This window comes from Urocitellus parryii, chromosome 1 (genome assembly GCF_045843805.1).
Source record: "Urocitellus parryii isolate mUroPar1 chromosome 1, mUroPar1.hap1, whole genome shotgun sequence".
NCBI classification, from domain to species: domain Eukaryota; kingdom Metazoa; phylum Chordata; class Mammalia; order Rodentia; family Sciuridae; genus Urocitellus; species Urocitellus parryii.
In genome coordinates this window covers 244,080,960-244,101,123 of record NC_135531.1, presented here as the reverse complement: position 1 = coordinate 244,101,123, position 20,164 = coordinate 244,080,960, and positions in this window count along the sequence as shown.

Sequence of the window (20,164 nt, the reverse complement as noted above, 5' to 3'; positions counted from 1 at the left end):
AGAAATGACTGTTGTTTTTAGTATTACTGTCCCTTGATAGTATTTCCTTTAACCACTGATATCTGAACTTTTAATATTTCTCTGTAATTTCCCCATAAATTCCTAATATGGAGGTTAAAATACAGATAACATATACTATCATTTAATATTGTTATTACTTTTATCTTAGGGTATTAAAATGAACTATCACTAACATTATAGGAGTCTTTAAGCAAATTCAATACTTAGCAAAATTTGAAAAATGGTAAGTTGTGATTTGTTGCTTTTTTCCATGAATATATCTAGTGTACAAGTCTGGAGTTCAAGGCAAGATTTAATGAAATACTCTTTCAGAGGTATTATCACCACTTTATTACCCTGCACTTGTGTGGACTCCACAGGTCCAGAATTACTGCCTTAGCATAACCTAAAGAGATTCAGGCCCCTGTGGGAGCCATGACAACATGAATCCCTATCCTTGAGAAATCATTGCCCCTGAGTCAATCTCTGACCATTTGTCAAGTTCTCATTTTTTCAGATCTGTTTCTGAAGATTATGGTAAAAGCAAATTACTTTTTCCTTCTGAATAATTCCTAATTTTGTATACAGATAGTAGGATATAGTCTGTCCCTGTGTACCAGAAATGCAAAGAATAGTAGTCTAAAATAAATTATGTTCCTGAAGCAACACCTATTGTACATTGGTATTTGAGACCATTTTGAGCTTTGCTAGACCCACTTCAATTTCCTCCTGTGTCTTTTTCATCACAGGTTCAAAATAGATTGAAACCGGGAAGTCTTTTTACTTTATTCTATACTTTAGTTCTTTAATGCATAAACTTTAAAATAGCTTGTTTTTGCTAACATCCTAAAATGACTACACAAATTTATTTAAATGTTTTGTAAAAATGAAATATCCAAATTAAACAGAATATGTTCCTTTATAAAAAGTCTCTTACAAAGGATGCTTTGGAAATGTGAATTCCTTGACCAATATAACTTGATGCACTATCTTAGTCCATCTCTTATTGCTATCATACAGCACAAAATTAGGTAGTTTATCAATAAAAGAAGCTTATATTGTCTAACAGTTTCAAAGACTCAAAAGTCCAAGAATAGGCACTAATATGTGTTTGACTTTTGCTGGGAGCTGAGTGCTGAGTACTGCTCCATGCATGGCAGAAATGAAGAAAAGATCCATCAATAGACAACAAGAGTGACCATCGGACATATTTTGGAAAGAGAAAAAGGGGCCTTCTTTCCATGACAATCCATTCCTGCAAGAAAAACATTCATTCATTCATTCATTTATAGGCCTTGCATTTTCTCAAAATTGTTATACTAGAAAATGAACCTGAGCATGAACTTGGGTGGGGACAAAATTTATTCAACCCATATTGTTTACGATATTGATAACCGATGGAAGAAGTTCATAATTCACATTATTGAGCTTTTATGTTTTGCTTTTACTTCTACAGAAACACATAATTATAATAAGTACACACTTTAGATGAAGTATGAGAAGAATAAATCAATTTTTAATGAGATTAATTTATCCTGATAGCAGATTTGAACAAAAAAAGAATTAATTATTTCAGTTATATATGCAAAATTTAGTTGAGTTTTATTTGGCAGAATATAAGTAAAAAAAAAAAACTGGAGAGAAACTGAGGCCTTGAACTCATGATCCTCCTGCCTCAGCCTCCTGAGCCACTGGGATTACAGGTGTGCACCACTGTGCCTGGTTAGGTTTTAAGTATTTTTATTCTTGGTCATATGTTGTTTATTGAGACATTTTAAAGACAGGAACAAATATTAAGCCAAAGCAAAAAGAATAGACTCCTGTTTTCTGTTAAGATTTAATAATACATTACTATAGTAAAGTAATATTAAGTAAACAACATAAAGACAAGCATTAAGCCTCCTGTCTATAGAGAAGCTAGTGACATAGAACTTGGTATGCTGTCGTAAAATCTACAGCATTGGACAATGTATACAAACCAACATTTTTTAGGCATCTGTAGGCATTTTTAGGCAGTGCAGACCTGTGGTAACTGAGAAGATAAAATTAAGTTAGATGATCATAGTAATTTTCTCGGTTTTGATGAAGATTAAATATTTGAAACATGAGGCTGGGTGTGGTGGTGAATGCCTGTAATCCCAGTGGTTTGGGAAGTTTAGGCAGGAGAATCACAATTTCAAAGCCAGTCTCAGCAATTTAGCAAGGCCCTAAGCAACTTAGCCAGATTCTTGTCTCAAAATAACAAAAGAAAAAAAGGCTGGGGATGTGGCTCACTAGGTAAGTAGCCCTGGGTTCAATCCCTGGTACAAAAAAAAAAAAAAAAAAAAAAATCTGGACTATTGAAAGAAGGTGGGAACCCAGAAAAAATAAGTGTCACTCTATGATATGATGACAGGGAGAAATGTGGTTAAAATTTGTGAGGCAGAGTACTGAAGACAAGTGAATTATAGAGAAATCTGCATGCATGTTCCCAGAGTCTTTTCTAAACATTATTATGCACATGCATTAAGTGAAGTTATATTAATAATGAAAATTCCATGGACTTTTTTGTTTTTATTTTATTGTCTATTTATTTGTTTGTTTATTTTTTTGGTGCCAGAAATTGAACTCCACATGGTTTGCAAAGGAATGAGCCAAGTCACAACCCTAGACTTTTATAACTACTGAGTGATCAATCCAGACCACAGGAGGATCACACCTTAATCACAAAATTAAGTATAAACTAACACTGTTGTACACTAGATCCAACATAATAGAGCATGAAATGAAGTTCAATTGATCTGAGAGTAATTTAAACTTATAGTATGTGAGGAAACAAATTTAAAATTCCTTAAGGGCAGGCAACAAAATCCAAACACTCCATATGTAGTAAACAATGTCAACCTAAAGTTTAAAACACATACCAGACATAAAAAAGCAAAGCAAAAGAGGGTTGAAAATATCTTGAAATTACAGAAAGGGAAAAACATTTATTCACATTTCTATAGTCATCACAAAGATCTTTGAAAATATAAACTGCAATAAAATATTTAATGAACACAAGATAAGAAAGTTAGTGTCAGGAAATATTCTTAATAAAAAATGCTAAGAGAAGTTATTGAAATCACAGAAGAACTACAATCAATCCATCAACAAATATATGAAAAGTGTTCAACATCTCTAGCAATTAAAGAAATGTGAATCAAAACTAAGATTTTGTCTCACTCCAGTCAGAATGGCAATTATTAAGAATACAAGCAACAATAAATGCTGGCTAGGATGTGGGGGAAAGTTACACTCATACATTGCTGGTGAGACTGCAAATTGGTACAATCACTCTGGGGATGTGGCTCACTGGATAAGCAGCCCTGGGTTCAACCCCTGGTACAAAAAAGAAAGCAGTATGGAGATTCTTTACAAAACTTGGAACCACCATTTGATCCAGTTATCCCACTCCTCAGGTTCTATACAAAGGACTAAAAATCAGCAAATACAGTGACAAAGTCACATCAATTCACAATAGCCATTATGGAACCAACCTAGATACTCTTCAATAGATGAATGTGTAAAGAAATTGTGGTATATACAGAATGAAATATAACTCAGCCTTAAGGAAGAATGAAATTATGGCTTTTGCAGGTAAATGGATGGAGCTGGAGAATACCATGCTAAGTGAAATAAGCCAATCCAAAAAACCCAAAGGGTGAATTGTTTCTCTGATATGTGGGTGCTAAGTAACAATAATGGGGAGAGGCTAGGGAAAATAGAGGTAGTTTGGATAAGGCAGAGGTGAGAGAAGGGAGGGGAGTGCGTATGAGAGTAAGAAGGATAGTAGAATAAATCAGACATTATTAGCCTATGTACATATATGATTACATGACTGGTGTGATTCTTCAACATGTACAACAAGAGAAATGAGAAGGTATACTCTATTTAGGTATCTACTGTCATATGTAACTAAATGCATTCTACTGTCATGTATAACTAATTAGAACAAATTAAAAAAATAGTTATCATTTAAAAAATGATAAATGATGCCAGAAGAAAGATATGAGTTCAAAAAGCGATGGAGAGTGGGTGGCAGGATCAATGAATTTATTGGCATAGATCAATATTTTCTTGAATTTTATGCTTTTTAAAGACAATTGAGTGTTCAAGATAAAAATAACAATGTATTTGGTATATAAAGCATATAAAATGTAGCCATATTTGGCAAAAGTATAAAAAGTTGTGAAAGAAAATGAAAATATTTTTCTGAAATTAAATGTTCCTTCCTGTATCAGGAATACTGAACTTTTGGGTGGTGTTTTCTGGGACTCTTCCTCTCCCCTCCTTTCACTCCTAAATCCAACTGATCACCCAAGTCACAAACTTCCCACTTAGTTATTTTATTTCCATCTTTTGGGAGAGTTCAAAAATACTTCCTCAAAAAAGTTCCATCTAAGCCTGGTAAGGACATCTTATCAGATGATCTTGCACATTTTTATTCAAATTATTTTTAAAACTTTGATTACATATTTAATGTCCTGAGAGATACAACACTGATCTCTGAAATAGGTATAAGATCTAAAGGGAAAGATGACATGTATGCTTTATTCATCTTTGTCACAATATAATTGAAGAGTCACTATTCATTGCAGGTACTCAAAAATATTTTAAAAGGTGAATAAAGAAAGCATGAATGTAAATGTAATTTTGAAAAAAAATGAATTTCCTCATATTTTGCTTGTTATTTTTTATGGTAAATGTCCAAATTGCCATCAAATCTAACCTTGAAAACATTCACTGTCATTTAGTTAAAACCTCTTTTTTCCTTTTGTAGTTATTGAGAATAATACTGCTGAGTTCAGGATAAAGATCAATTGCAAATTCCCAAATGAGGCAAGCATCCAATACAGAATTGTTCCAACTGGTAAAATTCTGATGTGTTTGTTTATCTTCTTAATACCTTTAAACATACAGTGTGAAGGTCTGTTGATTGTATTGATCATAGAGCATCCTGTGGAGTTCTGTGTTACTCTTTTCCAAATAATAGGCTCACCTTGAAAATGTAAAGGTCAAAATGTAGTAAAGGTTAAAGCTTCTTGATTGACAAGCATTTATTTCTTTCATGAGATTAAGGTTCCCCTAAGTCATTGTCACTGATTTTCTTCTGCCAAAAGCTATAAACCCTGTCCAAAACCATAGAAATTGAATGAAAATAAGGACTAGAAATAAATCAAACCAAGTCATAAGAGAATAGTCAAGGTAATCAAGTTCTTTTGCTAGAATATTTTATTTTATGTTGTATTTTTTCTAAGTCCTTTTTCTACCAGACATTACATTTCTAACATGTAAAAATGCAATTTTTTAAACTGACTTTTACACATTGATATGCAATTATATAAGGAACATTCATTATGTCAGATTTCTTCTACAAAAATATTCAGGAATATAATTGTGAGATATCTTTAGAAATCATCAGATATATTCTGGATTGTTAACTAGTATAAAGTTTCAGTTATACAAAATAAATAGCTTCTATAAATCTATACAATATTATGCATATAGTAAAAATACTGAAGTTTAACTTAAAGATCTGTTAAGAGGGTAGATCTTATGTCACAAATGTTCTTAAAATAACAGTAATAAAAATAATATTCTTGAAAAGGGTTTGTATCAGGTTTGCTTTAGGAAATGTTATTTGATATCACTTTATTTATGTCATAGAACTGAAATAAAAAATAAGTAAAACTATATAAATAAAACAAAATAAAAATAAAAATGTAAAATAGACACAAAACCTGATTTCAGTGATAAATCTAAGACTGCAATATTTTGTTTGTGTTTTCTAAATTTAGCATAAAGTGCTATTCATTCTAATTATCTCTCTACGTAGAATAGTGTATTCTTATGTCTGAGTTTCTGTGTTCAGAGCTGATGGGACTGTGGCTAATTTCCAAAATGAATTATACATCTACATTAGCTTGATGACTATCATTATGAGGAACATATGCTTATATGATTACAAAAGTAGAAAATGTGATTTAGAAGTATCTTTAATAATATCGCAACTTCTTTTTGTAATCCAAGGGAGTTGATTTCAGTAGTTACTTTAAACATGTGTAAACATTTTAATAACAGATATTTTTTTAAAAGTCACAATTCAGAATCTCAGTGTACTTACTGATAAGGAATTTGAAATTAAAATAAATTAATTTGAATTTTAGAGTAATTGTCCATCAGCCAAAGGAAGTTAAAGGAATAAAAACAACAAAAAATATTCTTTATTTTCTTTATACTCCTCTGAATACAATTTGACAGAACATTCTTTTTTATTCTCTCCAAATATGAAAATGTTGCTTTGCCTTCAAAGATTTATCTGAAGTTAAAATATTTATGATGACTACATTATAGAAAAATGACCTGTCATACTTTAATGCAGCAACAAATTCAACACATTTCATACTGCTATGCTGTATGAAAATGTCTCAAAATTAATCTAAGTGACTTTTTGTTAGTTAGGCCTATTTATGCAGAACCCTATAATAATTAATTTGACCCTACTTGTATTCATTAATTCATTCACACTCATTCATTCATGTTTACACAGGAAATCTGATTTTAGATTCCGCAAAACAACTAGCACAAGTCTCTAATTTAAATTTGATGTTTGAAGTTAATTCAGTCTCAACCAGAATTTACATTTCAGATGTAGGTGCCAAATGGTATTGTGCATCTTCATTTACAAATTTCTCCACTGTATTTTATATATAAGCAATCCCCTCAAAAGATTGAGGTGCAGGAACATTTAAAGTCAATAGCTCAAGAAAAAAATTAAAATTACATACAATTATAATAATATATTATATTGCAAATTCTGTTATCCTGACATAACTAATATAGTAGCAAATAGTTTAAACTTTATGATCAGAAAGATCAGACATATAAATTTCAATGTCAGCTCTACCACTTTATAGCTGTACTTTCTTGGATAGGACCGGTAATTTCTCTTTCCCAAAATGTCCCAAACTATAAAAGGACTATTGAAATATTTTCCTCACTGGGATGCTCCAGACTTGAAATGAGTTATGAAGGGGTAAAATAAGATAAAACAGCATAGAACTTGTTACACACTAAATAATGTCTGTAAAGTAGATGATGATAGGATAATATCGCTGTTCATGTTTAGGCACAATTATATTCCTCCCTGGGAATTTTAGTTAATATTCCACATAGAGACCTGTCTTTATAAATTCAAAATATATGATGTGCATCTATAATAATAGAATATATTTTTAGCTCAGACTTACTTTCAAGAATATATAGAGAGAGATATACAGATAACACAATAATTCTCTTACTGGTAAAGCATAGATTTTGTTGTGAATGATCACTTTTTCCTTCTCAAATACTTTGGAATTCTACGTTTGCCAAACATGTTACATCACATTTTTAACCATTTTATTAATGCCTTATGATAGTAATATTTTCCTTTTCATTTACTCATATATTTTTATAGTAATTCAAGAAGGTAGACTTCCCTCCTACCATTCACCCCATCGAATGTTCAATTCAGTGATTTGTGTCATATTCAGAATTCTGTAATCATCACCACAATGTAAACTTACTAAATAAGTGGCAGATATAAATCTAACCAAACCAATAACATTGAATGTAAATGAATTAGACAACAAATCAAATTAAAAATACATCGACATTTAATCTTATTGATATAATTGGACTTATGTCTGCCACTTCCATAATTATCTATCATTAAGTTTTTTGGCTCTTGTGTATTTGAGTTATTCTCTAATGTCAAATGTTTACCCTAAAGAACCTCCTTTATTGTTTCTTTGAGGTATATCTACTGGCAATGAATTTTATGTTTATTTATTTAGACAGTCTTTATTGGGTTTTTATTTTTAAGAGATAGTTTTTATAAACATAGAATTCTTATTTGGTATTTCCTCTTTTCCTTTGTTGATATTCTTTTATTGATTGATTGATTGATTGATTGCACTTTGAATATGCCACCTGTCTTATGTTCTCCTTCTTTTCAGATTAAGAGGGAGCTGTTAATCTTACTGAAGTTACCTTGTACATGGCGTGTTTTGTTGTTACTTTTAGTAGTATTTTCTCTTTGTCAATGTTTTACTATCACATGTTTTACTATGAATCGCTTGTCATTTATTCTACTCGATGCTCATCAAGTTTATTGAATGGGTTCATTAATGTTTTTATTTGAAAGTTTTAGTCTTAATATCTTCAAATATTTTTCTATGCTTCTCTCTTTTCTCTCTGCTCTTCAGGTTGTATAATCTTTTCAAGTATAACCTCTAGTTTGTTTACTTTTCCTGCAAATCCAAATCTATTGCAAGGCTTCCCTGCTAATAAATTTTCATTTCAGTTATTGTACTTAAAAATGGAGAAAATTGAAAATTTCAAATTTCAAACAATTTCATTATTCTTCACACACACACACACATATGTGTATATATATATTTGTGTATATATAATATATATATAATAACATGCATTACATATATATGTATTTTATATACTATACATTATATATTTATCATATATATTATATGTAATACATAAAATACATATGTATATATCCAACACATATGTTATATACTATACATAAATAATATATCATATGTATAATTATTTTGCAAAGGACTCTGTTAAAAATTTTCTTAGGCTATGTCCTGTTATCTCTAGAATAATTGAACTAACTCCTACAAAGAAACATGAATATAAAGACAGATATTTAGGAAAATAAATAACAAGAATTAGAGTGCAAGATTGTAATAGCAGGAGGGAACTCACAGAAAAAGATAGTGAGAAACAATTCCCAAGGCTGAAAGACAGTTTTTCCATTTAAAATGTTAATTAGATTTGGCAAATGGAAGATTTTCTGATGATTAGTAAGAGAAGACTCATCTATATACTACATATAAAAACTAAATTATCGGATTCTGATCTAATTTATATCTATCCCTGCCAGTATATATCTAATTAACAGAAACAGAGTAAAATTGTGGGTACCAGTGTTGGGGAAGTAGGGAAAATGGGGAAAAGTTGGTAAAAATGTATATATTAATAGTTTGGTAAAATGAATGAATCTAGAAATATTATGTACATTAGAACAGTCAGTAATAAGGTACTGTATACTAAAATTTGCTGAAAGTAGATTTTAGATACTCTTACCACACATATACACACAAAGGTTAACTCTGAAAGGTGATGGATGTTAAATTGTTTGAAGTAATCAATTTATTATTTACATTTATATAATATTTTTTAAAAATACTAGAGATTGAGCCTAGAGTATGGAGAAACAAAGCATGTTGTTCACCTTAAATACACAAAATGCAAATTAATTTTAAAAAGTAAGCAATTGAATATATTATTATTGTACAGCATCAGTGCAGTCATAAAAGGCGAAATTGAAAAAGCACATTTATAAAGGAAAGTTTGAATAGAGATGAGTGGTAGGAATCTAGAAAATGTTGATAGAAAACCTTAACAGCTAAGATTATGCAAAATTTACCTATATAAAAAGAATGAGTAAAAACCAACATATTTACACATAAGAATGAATATTAATATTCTTATAGCAATCTTATATGTTTTTAATGTTTATAATAATATTTCAAAATAAAAATTGGCAATAATTTAAAAAATAAACAATGGTGATGAAATATTTAAAATACATATTTTTTTCTGTTGGATTCATGAAATAATATAATTAAAAATTTCAAAGTTACAAAGTTGCAGAATTTCAAAATTATAAATTTTGAGATTCTCTAAATGGAGATTTCAGAATAAAAAATCAAAACATCATGCAGAGTAAGTATTAGAAAGAAACCACCTCTATGAATACATTGTAAAACTGTATGTAGATTTTGAAACAGTTAACATTTAATATCATATGTTCAGAAGTGATTTCGCATGTTCCCAAATGCTAGAAATGAGCCAAGTGTTTTGACTCATAATCAGATTTAATTTTTTGAAAGCTTCTTGAATCAATGATTTTTACAGACCCTATCTTATAGATGAACATACTAAGCCATTTAGAGTTTGAACAAGTAGCATCAAATCAGTAAATGTGAAATTATGCATCTTGCATTACATTTAAGTCTTTTTAATTCTGGAGTGAAATAATTTAACCACCACATTATGTTCCTTCCTGATGAAGAACATTCTAAGAAAAGAAGCACAGCCAGCACATACACAGAGAGATTTCAGCAGAAAATCTATGATGAAGAATCATAACTCAAAAAGGTATGCTTATCAACTTTATTAAAATAGTATTAAATAGAACCAGAGGATGGAATCAAATAATGCTCTTCAATCTTCACACTTATAACATAATGACTTAAAGTCACTGACCTTACAAAAACCCAACTGATGAAAAAGCAGGGTGGGGGAGAATCTGTTTATTAATTTCCCTTTCTCTCTGTCTGTCTGTCTCTCTCAAATCTACATACCAATTTTTCAGTAATTAAAAAAATACTGCTTGACAAAGCCATATTGGTTATTCAAATTGATATTATCATCAAAGATTTCCAGGTGAAATTTTGGGTAGTAATAAAAATGTTTAAGGACAATTTAATAATTCCTAATTCTTACCAAATCTCAGTTGCATCTTCCTAAGCTGTGAACATTTAATCACATTAACAACAACTTGCTTTCTTATAGTGTTTGAAACTGTATAAAGGGGGTTAATTCCCTTAATAGGATTGAGAAACAAGTCAGCCTAGTGCAGGCCATTGTTGGATTTAATGTTGGCTTAACTCCATAGTCTCAAATACAAATAGAAGTTTGTGGAAACAAGGACACTTCAATACAATAAATTTTTGCTAAAACTGTCAAAATAAGGTCAATAAACGCAACTTGAGGTGATTGTGAATTTGACTGACGTGAAATTATTTTTGTTGACACTTTCCAAAGAATACAAATAGATACTGGAGGGTATTGATTTTGCATCACTGATTATATAGTATATGTTTTGCTATGTGATTGATTCTTGGAGTTGTTACTTGTACCCAAGTTAATATCAAAGGACATGAGACATTTTAAACTTTTCTTTTTGTTGGTTTTTAATTCCTAAAATAACTATTCATTGCTTCTTGTCAAAAAGTTTATCTAAAACATTACCATTCATTGGAAACATGATAAAATATAGTAGTATAATTACTCTTGCTTCTCTGTGTTTATTTTTTAAACTGTGTAGAGTAATTATAGTCTTCTTACAAGGCCCTCAAGATATGAAATAGGTAATGAATCAATGAAGACAATCATGGAAGACAATGAATGAAATAGGAACATTTATTGATTTTTTTTGAACGCAGCTCCCAAAGATTTGTGCATTATTTTGGTGTTATACTCACTTATCATCTAGGATTATATAACACTAATCATGCAAAAAGTAAACTCAAAAGCATTTACTAAAAATTAATAAACTTTATTTTGCTTTCATGGAATTAAAAAATATTTAAAGGAGTTAAAATGGGAAACATTAAAAAAACCAATAAATCATAAAATTGTACTACAAATGATGTACTGTATTTGCAAAGTTATTTATAATACGTTTATTATTTATTGCAATGTGTAAGCAATGTTATATACTAAGGGACAAAGATTAATAATGCATGGTCTTCATCCTCAAGGAATACATAATGTGATTTCATGTCTTCTGAATTTGTAGTTGCTACCCTGGTAGTTTTCTCCTCTGCTCACTTTCCTCCACATTCAGCACAAATTGGACGGTAAGCCCAGAGCAGCAGCAAGACAAGCAGTTTAAACTCAAAGCAGCCCTAAGACTTGGCTGGATTTATTCTCAGGGCTTGAAGTGTATTTAGAAAGAGCTGGTAAAATAATGAGAACTTACCATTTTTTCAACATTATGTTAGCTGGTCTTCAAAGAAACAGCAAAACTGAAGATACTCAAACTCATAACTAAAAAATAATCTAAAGTTAATATAAGAGAACACTTCCTATCTTTGGACAGGAATGAGTAGTTTTTATCTATTATTGTTTTGCTCTACTTAGGCTACATATTTGACATACTTAGGGGACTATTAGGATAATAAAAATAGTAATAGTTCTGAGTGCCTAAATAAACACTTTACACTTCGCAATGTGTTCATTATTTCATTTAATTGTTATAACCATCAATAAGCCAGTTGTTGTTCGTTGTTGTTTTTATGAAACTCCACATTTTACAGTTCACAAGATTTAAATGAATGTGATGCCATGAGTTGAGATGTGATCAAAACCACATGAGTTGCAGAGACATTAAAAATGGTGATCAATGAATAGACTTTCATGACTTACCAAGTAGGTTTCCAAGAAGCAGAAATGTCATTTCCTAAGAAGGTATAATATTTTAGCAACTTTTTAAATTATTATATTCTTGCTTCTATCTTGAGATATAGATAATATTATCCTTTGTTTTCAAGATGAGAAAAATGAAGGTAAAACATTAACTATCTTGTTGAATGACGTATAGTATTAAGTCAGTAGGGTTAGATTACAAACCCTGTTCTCTTTCCAGATTATCCACCTGCCTCTTAATATAAATGAGGTTTTTGTCTATAACTCTTTGACTTACACTTTAGTCCCCTCCCTCCTTGGTTATCTCTAAGATTTCCTAAAAATAAATGGAAAAGGCAAGAAGTAGTGAGACATTAATCCTGCCATAACTACATAACCTATTATTCTATATTAGATGCAATCATGTTGCAGTTACAGTGACTTAAGAAACTATAAACACAAGTACTTCTTTACACTGTGTGTCCTAAATGGCTAAGTAATGGTATTTGTGTTTCGGAGATGGGTGTGGAGGTCTCAGCTTCCCTTTGGCTGATGGAAATACCCAAGTTCTGTAACTGCAACATTAGGATTCCTGGATTCCTTGGTTGCCATAGAAGAAAGAAGGAAAGCATGGGGAAATCATCAGGGATCCTTTCAGAGTTCAGTGTGATAGATGTCCTATTTCCCATATTTCAATGATCAGACTAGTTTCCTGAATCATCTTCATATGGGCTGAAAATATTGTCTTCTTTGTGACAGAAAGTTAACAGGAACACTAGCTGTGTCTATCAAATTCTCCTCTAAAAAAGGTTCATTCATGGTCCTGACATGGGAATTCCCAAAACCACCTCAGCAAGATCAGCAAGGGAAGACTTAGAAGGTACAAGGTACATAAGGTTTTTGATTGATGTGATGAGGGGCAACATAAGAAGTAGCATAAATTATACACAGTGTAAGATTGCCTCCCCCGATGCAGAAAACAATCTAACAACACTATCCTGCAGATTGAATGAAAAATAATGATGTAATTTACCACTGCTAAGCATAAACAAAGAGATCTAGAAGATTGAAAGACTCTTAAAAATAACCATTTGATAGTATAATATTTTATAATGGCTCATGGCTTTTATAATTGTTTCTCACTGTGCCTGAGAAAATCAGAGGAGTACAAGGGAAGAAAAACAAAGGCAGCAGCCTAAGTCAGCAGTGACAGACTCCCCACTGAGTGCCATAAGCTCCATTATCTTCTGTCATAGCAACTCCTCAATCAAAGGGAAATAGTGCTCTGAAAACAGGAGATGGAAGAAAAATAAAACATATGTAAATTGCCCAAATTATAGTACAAACTACTACTGAAGATACAGTTAAAGAATAATAGAAAAGAGCAGGCATTTCCTTTCCATTTATTTCTTAAGTTCTGGCAAAAATTATATCCATTTGTTTACTCTCTTACATAAGAGAGAAGGTGTTTTCTGAATAATCAGAGATGGCATTATTTCATTTGTCACAGGTATTTCAGTGTCTGCCAAGATTATAAACAGAAATTTATACTCAAGCCTTCCACTCACTGTGTAGAAAATGAAGACACAGTCCTTTCATAAATATTAATACACACTTTGCTGAGGTATGTTTCAACTTTAGAGAATATTTTTATACATGATATAACTGATATGTTTTAACAGGAAACACATAAGGACACATGCTTTGTTAATCTTCTATAAGTGACATTTATCTAGAATTACTTTTTTTAAGGCTTCTTCTTTTTTCCTTTTTAATTGTATATAGACACAATTCCTTTATTTTATTCATTTATGTGGTGCTGAGGATCAAATTCAGTGCCTCATGCATGGAGACAAGTACTCTACCACTGAGCATCAATCCCAGCCCGAATTAGTTTTTTTGGTCAGCTGTGCATAGTGATATACATGATATACATATTGAGAGACTATGATGGTAAATATCAGTTTTATATATATACCAATGATGTCAATGAACAATAAAGTAAAAATTAACAAAATCTTCTTAAAGTGCTCATAGAACACAAAAGCATTTCTCTCTATTTTTGTGCATGGTACTGGGGATTGAACAAAGAGGCCCTATACAACTGAGCTATACCCACCACCACCCCACCCCCGGCCTTTTTACTTTATTTTGAAACAGGGCCTCACTAAGTTGCTGGGTTGACCTCAAACTTGTGATCCTCTTGCCTCACGTCCCTGAGTAACTGAGGATAAAGGCAGATGCTACCTTCCCCTGGCTGAATTTCTTAATTTTTTATGTAATTTTAAAATTGCCTAGTGTTTAAGATGACCTGGGTTTGATCCACAGCACTGTAAAAATAACAGCAAAACCAAATAATCTCTCTTAGTTTTTTGATGGTAAAAAGAATTGAGAGCTCTAATTTCTTCATCTAATTTTTAAATTTACTTTGAGTTGCATAATTTGTTTGCTATATCCAGTGAATCTTCATGAACAACTAAATGAACCAATTTCCTACAATGAAAATATATATGCATTATATGGGTATGCATATTCATTTGTTTATTCATGCACTCCAATGACTTTTTATAATATATTTCATTAATGGCAATAATTTACCCTAATGCTAGTAACAATTGACATTTTAATTTCTATATTTTAAATTACATCATTGCCTTCCTATTGTGCAAAAATAAGAAAGGAAACTCTTTTGTGTTAGGTCCAAGTGGAAATTCTTAAGGAACAGGGAAAGTGGAGTGATCAGGAAAATAAATAATCATTTTAGGGGGATCCCAAGAGCATTTCAGTTTTCACTAATGTTCTATCAATTTAATACTGTAACCCAGTTTTAAGTTCTGTCAGGTTTGTATTGCAGACTTCAATATTAAGTTTATATATGAGCTGCACTGTCAATTCATCCCTGATAATCCTCCTAAACATAAAACTGGTACAACATCAAATTCATAAAAATAGTCTGGCAATTTGAAGTAAGTATCTTTGCAATATTTTCAGAAAGTATCCTGGAGACACCTTTACTGAATTCTTAGATTTGTAAAGAATAACCTGTACTTATAGTAACAAATGTTACTTTTATTAATATGCAATATCATTGGGGATATTTTTGTGTGTCTTTAAAAAACAGAGAATATTCTATAATTCAACCCAATGATTGATATGAGTCAGATTCCATAAAGCTATTAGGCAGTAAAGAGTAAATTTATAAATTAAACATTTATTCAATTTCAAATATATTTCAAGGTACTTAGACATTCATAAAGTATCCTATTATTTTTGGTAACTCATTTAATCCTAACTATTTCCTACCTATAACTAGATTTTGTTGTTATTCCAGTTCCCTGTGGGGAGTGAGTAACTTGGGTAAGGCTATTCAGCACAGTAGTTCTGAGCTGCTGCTTAATCTCTTGTATCCAGCGCTAGAGTTTGTACTTCTCATCTATAGGATAGTAAAGTTAATAGAATTTACATTTTAATATTTTCTGTTTTATAAAAATAAGTAAGCCAGAATATTATAGGACATTGATTCTATTATCACTGAAGTATACAATCTAGTAAAAAGTAGAATATTAATCTGATTGCTCTTCTAAAGGGAACATCTCTTCTGTGTCTGAAATATAACTCAATCTTCCTCATTTTAACTTGGACTTTCCTATTTTTCACAAGTTTATTAACTTGCTTCATCTTATTAGCCAACAACTGTAATCATGTGAGTTTTTACAAATCAAAAGTCTATAAAATATTTCTTAAGGATGATAAAGCCTCAAATTCCCTTGAATATATTAGAAAAAATAGACTAAAAAACAAGAGTTATGCATAAATATCTATTTCTCTATAATAATTTCTACCCAGATACTATGGTAATAGCAGTTTCCTCAAATTTAATATTTTTTATTATTGTTTTTTAGTGGAAAATACCATCCAACCATTTCTGTGTTTGTACATGCCTCCATGCACATATAGTCCCAAATTATATATGCGGTTTGAAAAATTTGGCCTAGATATAATGAAAACAAGAAATATTGCTTAGAAAAATATTTGAAATATTGCAATCTATAATTCAATATTATCATGAATATTGTAACTGTGACCATGTTTCTTATGCTTTCAGTTCTACTGTAAACATGGAAAAGCCTATTTGATTCATTAAAGTGATAATTATGGAAGGTAACACCTAAGGGAAATAACTTGATCAGGGTGAATCATCCCTTCATCACTAACTTTATAAACAGTATTTCCTAAAAAGGAAGCTAATATAAAGTACAACATTCTTCTCTGGACATGGAATACTCCTCATCTTAAAAATGGCAATTCTAGATTCCCCAGAAGAATGTGATTGGCCTATTACAATATATATTTCAAGTGAAGAGGAATTCAAGGTCACAGTTTTGTTCAGTATATTTTCAATACAAATTGAATGAGAGAGACTACAGTTTCATTCAATTTTGTAAGCTTTCTTCCCCACCCTTCTGTCTCCTCCTGGAATAGAAATGTAAACTCAGGCAAAATTGTGATAACGTAATTAGCAGACTCTGCTGAATCTTTCAAGGATAACAGTATATGTGAGGACTGTAAATTTTCTCCTTTAGTAAAGTTTATTTCGCTTTGATTAGAACCACAATTAAGAAGTAAGCTAATAGAGGAAATGCAAATGTGATTACCTTGTTTTGAAAACATTTAATTTAGTGGACAAGGTAATTTTTTATAGCATGATTAAAAATTGCTAAGTTCAAACCAAGAATGTATTTTCTGAAAAATGAAGACATGACTACAAAAGAAAGGGAAAAGAAAAGAAGAAAACTTTAACAGGTTGAAACCCTGTTCTTTAATGGACTGTGACTGTTTAAGAGCACAGAGTGGTATCTTTGATTATCTAAAACACTCCATATTCCTTCAAACATTGGAATTTCTTTTTCTGCTTTATTTCCAAATATGCTTTTTTTAAATACCTAAAGTGAATACCATGTCCAATTTCATATATCACTGAACACTGAAATGCCTTATTAATTGACTGGTTGGCTGATTTTTTACTTTCATTTCATACTGGACGTCATTTACCAATTTGTCACACTATTCTAACACACTGATATAGGGGTCTGTTCACTGATTCAATAAGAATCATACTTCTTCCCTCCACAAATTCTTAACAGATTTGAAAATAAGACAAAAACAAATGCAAATTGGAGAATAAAACATTGATAACACCAGTTAAAGTAATATTGGAGATTTCGTTAATAGTAGAGCCAAATATGTCTGATACCTGAACACAAGAGTTTGACAGTCTCACCAGTCCACACAGATAATGTGCTAGACTGATTCACACTCTGTTGAAGTACCAGCATCCAGTAAGACACAGAAGATGCACACCAGCTGCTGAAAGAGAAATGGGAGAGGTGAACATATGTGAAATGTTCCTTTTCAATATCCTAATCAGTAAACTATGGCACTCCTGAAGAAAACATATAGAGGACAAAGGAGAGGCTGCATCAAAATACAAGAGAACATCAAGGATGAGGAAGAAATATTCCCACTGACAATCCCTTTCATGATATCAGTGCCGCTTAATAAGTTATAATCCATCACTTTCACATTTTATAGAAATCTTTGCTCTACATTTCAAGATACTTCATAAACTTTTCAATTTTCTGGGTAGCTCTTGGCCCCTATGCCCTATATTTTTGCATTATGTTGGCCATACCATAAGAAATCCTCATTGTTCATCACATATACATAATAGATTTGTTTATAAAGTCTCCTCCTCTTTCTACCTTTATGAATAATAATCATATTTCATCAGAAGCCCTGTAATTTCCAAATAGATATCTTCATCTACTCAACTTCTTCTTAAATTTTTTTCTTCTGTTAACATTCTTTTATATTTTAATCATTGGGTAGTTAAATTATGTTTTCTTCACTAAACTGTGATGCCCTCAAGATAGTCGTCATACAATACGGCACACAAAACATATTTGATATACACAGTAAGTTGGGAAATTATAATGTAATTCTAATTATATTATTATATTAAACATATTTCACACACTCAGAGTTGAACATTTTGGTAATTTTCTTGCTGTGCTTTTATGAAAATTTAAGACATAATTATTTGAGATTGAGAAATACAATCATTTATATACACTGCACTCTGTCCTACATTTCCATGATATTCCCATCATCAGATCAAATATAACTTACTGTAATGCAGAAACTGGAGATATAATATCCTTTTTCAGTCACAAGATTGTACTATTAAGGGGAAAAATCACCACATTCTAAATGAGCAAGTCAAAAAAGATTTGGTAAATTCAGAACTGGTGCTGTGTCTTTTGCCTAGAAAGTTTCAAGAAGAGAACAGTTCAGTGTGAAAAGAGTTGAAGTTTGTCTTTCCTCCCATAAATGATTTTTCAGTTAAAAGACCGGGAATATCCATGTTAGAGGACATTTCAGGGAGATGTGCTCATGAATCAAAAGAACTTGTATCTACTTAGCACTGTCAGTTTTCTGAGTCACAGAATCTTCAAACGTGCTGCTTGTTCTTGGGTCCTGAAGGAAGAAGAATGGAGTAATGGCTCTGTAGAAGAGTTTCATGAGACTGGTAAATGTTTAATAACTAATTCTAGGGATGGAGGGGAGTAGACTCTTGCATGAAGCATTTGCTGAAATATTCTCAGTGTGAATAATCTCTCCATGGTTGATTTCTTTTTTTTTTTATTATTGTTGGTCGTTCAAAACATTACATAGTTCTTAATACATCATATTTCACAATTTGATTCAAGTGGGTTATGAACTCCCAATTATACCCCATATACAGATTGTTGAATCACATCAGTTACCCTTCCATTGATTGACATATTGCCTTTCTAGTGTCTGATGTATTCTGCTGACTGTCCTATTCTCTACTATCCCCCCTCCCCTCCCCTCCCCTCCCCTCCCCTTTTCTCTCTCTACCCCTTCTACTGTAAATCATTTCTTCCATTTGTATTATCTTGTCTTACCCCTCCTTTCCTCTTATATGTCCTTATGTATAACCCTGAGGATCGCCTTCCATTTCCATGCGATTTCCCTTCTCACTCCCTTTCCCTCCCACCTCTCATCTCTGTTTAATGTACATCTTCCTCTCAAGCTCTTCGTCCCTACCCTGTCCTTGTTTACTCCCCTTATATCAAAGGGGTCATTTGGTATTTGTTTTTTAAAGATTGACTGGCTTCACTTAGCATAATCTGCTCTAATGCCATCCATTTCCCTCCAAATTCTATGATTTTGTCATTTTTTAATGCAGAGTAATACTCCATTGTGTATAAATGCCACATTTTTTTTTTATCCATTCATCTATTGAAGGGCATCTAGGCTGATTCCACAATCTTGCTATCGTGAATTGTGCTGCTATGAACATCAATGTAGCAGTGTCCCTGTAGCATGCTCTTATTAGATCTTTAGGGAATAGACCAAGAAGGGGAATAGCTGGGTCAAATGGTGGTTCCATTCCCAGCATTCCAAGAAATCTCCATACTGCTTTCCAAATTGGCTGCACCAATTTGCAGTCCCACCAGCAATGAACAAGAGTGCCCTTTTCCCCGCATCCTCTCCAGCACTTATTATTGTTTGACTTCCTAATGGCTGCCAATCTTACTGGAGTGAGATGGTATCTTAGGGTAGCTTTGATTTGCATTTCTCTGACTGCTAGAGATGGTGAGCATTTTTTCATGTACTTATTGATTGATTGCATGTCCTCCTATGAGAAGTGTCTCTTCAGGTCCTTTGCCCATTTATTGATTGGGTTATTTGTAATCTTATTGTCTAATTTTTTGAGTTCTTTGTATATTCTGGTTATTAGGGCTCTATCTGAAGTGTGTGGAGTAAAGATTTGTTCCCAGGATGTAGG